The sequence below is a fragment of the Melozone crissalis genome, unplaced genomic scaffold (genome assembly GCF_028551555.1).
Source record: "Melozone crissalis strain CALT ecotype California unplaced genomic scaffold, PUWL_Pcris_2 ptg000073l_1, whole genome shotgun sequence".
Lineage (NCBI taxonomy): Eukaryota > Metazoa > Chordata > Aves > Passeriformes > Passerellidae > Melozone > Melozone crissalis.
The window spans coordinates 9798924-9806132 of NW_026535850.1; positions in this window are offsets into that span (position 1 = coordinate 9798924).

The window sequence follows — 7209 nt, forward strand, 5'->3', positions numbered from 1 at the left end:
TTTCAGAAACACGTAGAAGGTGTCCATGGGGCCCCTGTCCCTGCCTGGACATTCCAGCTCTGGAACAGCCAGGAGACTCTTGGAAAGTTCCCATGGAACCCCTCTGAGGGCCTGTGACAAATCCGATCCTTAGCAGGCAACCATCACCAGGACCCTGTTGCTATGGTCAGTTTCTGTGGCAACCATCACCAGGACCCTGTTGCTATGGTCAGTTTCCATGGCAAGCCTCACCAGACCCTGTTGATATGGTCAGTTTCCATGGCAACCATCACCAGCGCCCTGTTGCTATGGTCGGTCCTGTGGAAGTCCATCTGAAAATCCTTCATTTTTGCCTCACAATTGTCATGAGAAAAAGACCACCGAAAAGTTAAAAACACTTGAGCCAGTTGGGAAAGAAAGTCTCATGCTTATTCAGTGTGTTTACAGGTATGTGTTTCCAGGTGGTGTTTGCAGAACATGCCATGCTGTACTCGAAGGGGCATGCTGTCCTTTTCTGAACAATGGAACTGGACTTTCTTCCAAACTCCTGACTTGGCTGGACTGAGCTCTGGGGTGGCTCCCCCCTCCAAGAGAAGACCCCTCTTGTCTGCCTTCAACCACCGTGATGGACCAACAGGGATGCGAATCCCCTCATCAAGGAACCAAGAACCCCTCTGGCACCCTATTGGCACCCCCATGGTACACCCCTGGCACCCCCCTGGCAACCTCCTTCCAGAGACTGGGACTGTACCCCCTCCCAACTCGGGGAGGGGGGAAAACCTGCCCAGAGTAAATGTACCTGCGAGCATTCAGCCATGAAAGCAATGGAATAGCCTCTCCCCCTCCTCCTGTTCCTACTCTTTTCCCCTCCATGGAAACCTAACTTTGGCCACCCTTCCCCCAACCGAGAACAGTATATTTGGGGTTCGGTTTCGACTGTCCTTTGAGATCTCCCCAAAGCATGCACCAGCAAGTTTTGGTGGCGGGATCCCGAAGACATAACGTTTTGGTAGCTATACCCGTTCCCTGACCTTCTTTCCTCCCTTTATCCCTTGTCCTACCCTTTTCTTCCCCAGATCCCCTAACCAAATGCATATTCAGCTGTGGTTATCATCAATAAAATTGCATTTTGTTGATTTGTTACTGCAAAACCCCTGTGCCTTTGTTGGTTATTTTTGCACCAAAAAGTCATTCGTCACCCATTCATTTCGGGTGGACCTTCACAAGTCCCTTGGCAGTTCCATGGAGACTCCATGCCAGGGGTGGTTGCCATGGACACCAGCTCAGGCCTGCAGCCAGAGCCCATTGACATGGCAACCATTTGCAGCTCCATCCCCAGGCTCATGGGATCCCAGAACCACAGAATTGGCTGAGCTGGGAGGGACCCACCAGGATCCTCCAGTCCAACTGCTGGCCCTGCACAGGACACCCCAACAATGCCAGCCTGGGCCTGGCAGCGCTGTCCAAACGCTGCTGGAGCTCAGAGAGCCCTGGAGCTGGGACCCTTCCCTGGGGAGCCTGGGCAGGGCCCCAGCAGCCTCTGGGCAAAAACCTTTTCCTGACATCCAACCTGAGCCTGCCCCGACTCAGCTGCAGCCGTTCCCTCCACTCCTGTCCCTAGGCACGAGAGGGAAGATGTTCCCACAGCCCCAGCCAGGGACCTGCTCCCAAGGTTGTGGCCATGGCCACCAGGGCTGAGACCAGCTGGGATGCTCGGTTTCCACGGGCCGAGGTTCAGGAATGGGATTCCCCGATTTCCCACTCCCGTTAAAACCGTGCTGCCCTCACTGCCCTCGCTGCCCTCCCGCCTCCCATGGAAAGCACAAAAGGCAAAGATTCCAGGCTGAGATAAGAACAATTTACTGAGAACACCAACGAGATAAGGAACAAACAAACACAGAAACAATATTGATAACAGAAGGGACTGTTTACAGGGAAAACTACAACACAACTCCCTGGGTCTGCCGGGCCACAATTTCCCCTTCCTGGAAATTTCACCCTTCTTCTCAGGGAGAGAGAGAGTCCATTTCCTGCCCCTGGCAATGACCTGATGTGGGAGTGATTGTAATGAGAGGGCCATGGCCAGACCTTCATGTTTTTCCAACCCACATCATGTCATTTGCAGGGACAGGAAAAGGTACATGTGTCTTCCCAGCATGGATCATGGGGAGCATGGATCATCAGGGCTCTTCCCAACATGGATACTCCAATGATTGGAGTTGGGGCAGTGCACAAAATCCTCCTGCACTTGGGGCATTGGAGGCCTTCCCTTGCCGGTGTCTCCGTTGGTGACTGGTCAAGGCAGAGCTCTGGGTGAAGCTTTTCCCGCACTGGGGACACTCGTAAGGCCTCTCCCCAGTGTGGATGCACCGGTGGGTGATGAGGGTGAAGTTGCAGTTGAATCCCTTCCCGCAGTCAGGGCAGCAGAAGGGCCTCTCATCCGTGTGAATCCGATAGTGCAGGAGGAGACTGGAGCTGCTCAGAAACCTCTTCCCACAGGTGGGGCACTTGTGGGGCCTCTCCCCAGAGTGGATGCGCTGGTGCCTGATGAGGTTGGAATTGTTCTTGAAGCCCTTCCCACACTCAAGGCAGCGGAAGGGCCTCTCCTCTGTGTGAATCTGCTGGTGCTGGAGGAGACTGAAGCTGGTCTGAAATCTCTTCTGAGACTGGGAACACTCATAGGGCCTTTCCCCAGTGTGAATGCGTTGGTGCCTGATGAGTTCTGACCTGCAGCTGAAGCCCTTCCCACACTCCCCACACTCGTAGGCCCATTCCCCGGTGTGGATGCGTTGGTGGCGGATCAGGCTGCTCCTCTGCCTGAAGCTCTTCCAACACTCCAAGCACTTGTAGCGCTTCTCTCCATCATGAAGCTGCTCATGGACCACCAGCTCTGAGCTCTGTCTGAAGCTCTGTCCACCTTCTTGGCTAAGGGAGGGTCTTTCCTCCTCAGAGCACACTGGGCTGGGTTTGGAGCCCCTCTTCCTGTGGAATCTCTGGGGATTTTCCTCCCCATTGGATTCCTGTGCCCTGGAGTAACTCATAATGGCCTCTTCCACGAGGTTCTGCTGTGGGGATTTGTCCTCCCTGGTCCCAATCCTCAGCTTCTTGTCTAGGGGAGGAAAGACAAGAAGAGGATGGGATTTGGCTCCGTGTCAGAAGGAAGGGGAAGGAGATCCCCCCAGTGCATCCCTGGCAGGATGGGGTTGGCAGTAGGGTTGTCCTGCAGCCAGGGGCAGTGCTGGGCTGGGAGATGGAGCAGGAGAGAGGGGGAAAAGGGCACTGATTTCCCCCTCACCTGCCCGGGTGTCCCGGGGATCCTGCTTGTTCCTCACAGCTTCCTTTTCCATCTGGCAAAGGTTTGGGGATGGGAAATTCTGTTTTGGGAGGAAAACAAGGAATGAGTACATTGAGTTTTGCACTGGGTTTAAGGCAACCCTGGGGAGCATCTAAACCAGAATTACAATTTAATAACAAAATGAAGATCAAGGCAATGATACAGAAACACTGCCCTAAACTGACAGAGTCAGGATAGAACCTGACACCCTGTTGGTCAGGGTGGTGGCAGCAGTCCCATTAAATGGTGGCTGCAGTCCTGTTGGAGAGATGGACATGATTCTGTCAGAGCAGTGATCTTGTAGAAGGGTCTGGTTTTCCTCTGGATGTCCAGTGGTGGTTATGGAGCTCTTGTCCTCTGGCAATCAAGTAGGCAAGCTGCTCCTGGTGTAAGGCTCAGCTGATATCCAAGTAGGAATGCTTGGATCCTCCCCCTGGGTGGAGCATCCCACATTGGGAGGATGGAATTTTATCAGTCCTGCAGTGACACTCAATGGCCTATTCACAGAAAATATCTCCCTTGGAGGGCGTTATCAGGGGTGAGTCATGGAAGAGATAAAGAACACTGTCCCACCTGTTTGTAACAGTTTATGGAGATGGTGATTGAAAACATGCATTTGGTTACATCTTACATTGCAACCTGAAACAGTGGGGTAATCCCTGCTCAGGGGGTGAACACCACCCCCCTTACCCAAACTGGCTCAGCTGTAAAACCCCCACACACAGGGGACAATGTCACACTTGCCCTGCTCCAGGGGAGGTCTCTGTCCCTTGTCACTCATCTTTTCTCTTTCTTTCCATGTCTCTCTCTAACTCACATTTACTGTTCAATAAAATCTATTTTGGATTTGGTTGCGTTATCACCTTAATTGGGGCAGAGGCATCTCTCTAACAATTTTCTTGACCATATTGCCATATTATTTTGGCACAGTGAGTTCAGGGCACTGTTCTCTGACCCCAAGTGCCTTTGAAAACAGCATGATTCCCTCCACTGAGGAGGTTGTGGTTCTCTCTGGAAGAGCTCTTAGAAACTTGGACACAGTCCCTCCTTCCTCCTGAGGAGCTTATGGAGCTTATAAAAGCTTTATTTCTTTATGGGAGAAATGATGAGGAAAATGGCTTTTATGGGTGGCCAGTGTAAACAAAATAATTTGCTGTCTTTCCTTATAAATTTGTTAAAATCACTGGAGGAAACGGAGCAAATGTTACCAGTGAGACTGACAAGGTTCATTCACCCCACGGTGAGGAATGCAAGGCAGCTGAAAGTCCCACAAGAAGCCCAGCTCAAGTAGCTAAATTTCTGAAGAAGTCCTGAATTCCCAGGCTTGGGGGGCTTTACCAAATGTGAGAATCATTTATCTCTTTATCCCTGTCACCTTTGTGACTGCTACACAGAGCTTTCCCTTCCTTTTAATAATCTGTATTTGGCCAAATTTCCACTTTCCTTTTATCGGAACCTGCCAGCAGCTTAGCTGGAGCTGTGCAGGAAGCAATGAATATTGGAAGTGCCACATCACTGCATGTATTTTCGGTTTATTCATGTTTGGGATTTGTTTGCACTTTCATCACAAGTTACTTGTGGGAAGAGCATATATTCTTCAAAGTGATTTTGCAGAGTCAAGTTTGATTTCTGCCAAATCTATTTTGTCCAGTGCCCAGAGGATGCTCAAGGGGTCTCTATGCCTCTCACACTGGGGGATGCTTGGGAGGGATTTGGGGGGATTTTTCCTGTCCCTGTCACCCCAGGCCATTCCCCAGGGGGTGTCCCTGTCCCTGTTACCCCAGGCCATTCCCCAGGGGGTCTCCCTGTCACCCCAGGCCATTCCCCAGGGAGTGTCTCTGTCCCTCTCACCCCAGGCCATTCCCCAGGGGGTCTCCATCATTCTCACCCCAGGGAATGCCTGGGCGGTCTCCTTCCCTCTCACCCCTGTGCCAGGGGGTGCTCGGGGCAGTCTCTGTCCCTCTCAGCCCAGGGAATGCTCGGGGGTCTCTGTCCCCTTGCCCTGGGGGATGCTCGGGGGGTCTCCATCCCTCTGGCCTCAGGCAATGCCTGTGCAGGGCTGGAGACCAGGGACTCTGTGTCCCTCTCACCACTGAGGGTGCTCGGGGCTCAGGGGGGTCTCCGACCTTCTGGGGAGGCTGGGGGGGTGTCTGTCCCTCTCAGCCCTCCTGTGACCCCACCCAAACATCATCGGGGTGAGAGGGACAGAGACACCCCCAAATCCCCAGAAGGGCTGAACCTGAGGTTTGGTTTGGGGCTGAGGATTTAGGAAGGGGATGGAATTGGAGCTGGGGGTCGAGTTGGGGCTGAGAGTTGGATTAGAGCTGGGATTGGGGTAAAGGCTAGACATGGGATTAACTTTAGGGCTGGGGTTGGGATGGATGAGTTTGGGACTGGGATAAGAATAAATGCAGAACTGTGTCTAAACATGGAGTAAGACTGAGACCAGGATCAGGGTCAGGTTTGGGATGGAGCTCACCCAGAGCGGCACAGGGGGGATGTCACGGTGGGAAGGTTTGGGGAAAATCCTGGTTTGGGGAAAAACAAGGTGTGAATGCCTTGGGTTGAGGATTCCTCCCACCCATGTCCATTTCTAGAAGTCACCTGATGTACAAAAATCAAGAGTGAATAAAAAAAAGCCACCAGGAGTTTCCCATTTCCAGTCTCATCCCTCTTGGGTTATGGTTGGTCCCCCATCTCAGGGCTGGTGGGGATCCCATGGGTCCTGGGGATCCCTCCTCTCCAGGGTCCTGCTTTTGGATTCTGGGAGGTTCTTGGGTCCCAAGGTCCCAGCCTCCCCTTAATCCAGCCACTTGGAGTTCCCCCTTCTTTGCACCACCCTGCCCTGGATTAGGGCAAATTTGGTTGAAACCCTCCAAAAGGAGTTTCCTCTAGAATGCCGATTCAGCAGCCCCACCCTCAGCCAATTCGGGAAAATATTTCTGTGGAGAAAAGTCTAAAAAAACTTTATTTTAAAGGCAAAGCATTCACCAGCACAAAATTTGAACATTATTAAGCAATAAAACCTCCTGCTGCTCCAAAATAGATGACAAACTTCGAAAGTCCCTCCTTTGGTTGTAGCTCTGGGCACTCAGCGTCTTATCAGTGTTTTATCAGTGTCTTATCAGTCTCTTATCAGTCTCTTATCAGTCCATCCAGCGCTGGAAATGCCTCCTCGGCCCAGGCCCATCCCGGTGGGCCTCAGGTGGGAGCTGCCGGTGGTGTTCTGGTTGTTCAGTCCAGAGCAGGTTTAAACAGCTCCAAAGAAAAAGAAAAACCACAGTCCAGGGAACTTCTCTGCCTCAGAGGCCTAAAAACTGACTAAAAGCAAAGGAGAGCTCCATCCCGCTGTCTGTCCATCCAGCACCTGGAATGTAGAGGAGTGAGTACAGTTGCCGAAAACAAACTGCATCCTCTTCCTCCTCCCCTTTGCTCTCAGAGCCAGCCTTAAAGGTGCAGAACTCATTTCTGGGCTAAACAGATCGATGGGGTACGAGCATCATGAAGTCACCCCAGGACACGCCCCTGTCAGGGTCAGGGGGTCCCGTCCCTGCCTCATCTCCAGGCTGCTGGGGGTCCCCCAGCTCCAGTATCGCCCCTTCCCCTCTCCCTGCCCCAGGGGTCCCCCGTTCCACAGCCCCGGCTCTCACGGGGATCCCCAAAACCAATGTCCCACTCCGTCGGTACTGGGCCATCCCCACGTGGACCCCCCAGGACCCTCCCGAGGGGCGATTGCGGCTCCTCTCCCCCTGAAGAAGCTCCTCTTAGGGAGCCCGGAGATATCCGGGGCTCGAGTCCGGGATCTGCCGGCTCCGAACACTCTCCAAAAAAATCCTCCTGAAGACCCCTGGCTGGAGTTATTTGGGAATTTAGCTACTTGAGCTGGGCTTCTTGTA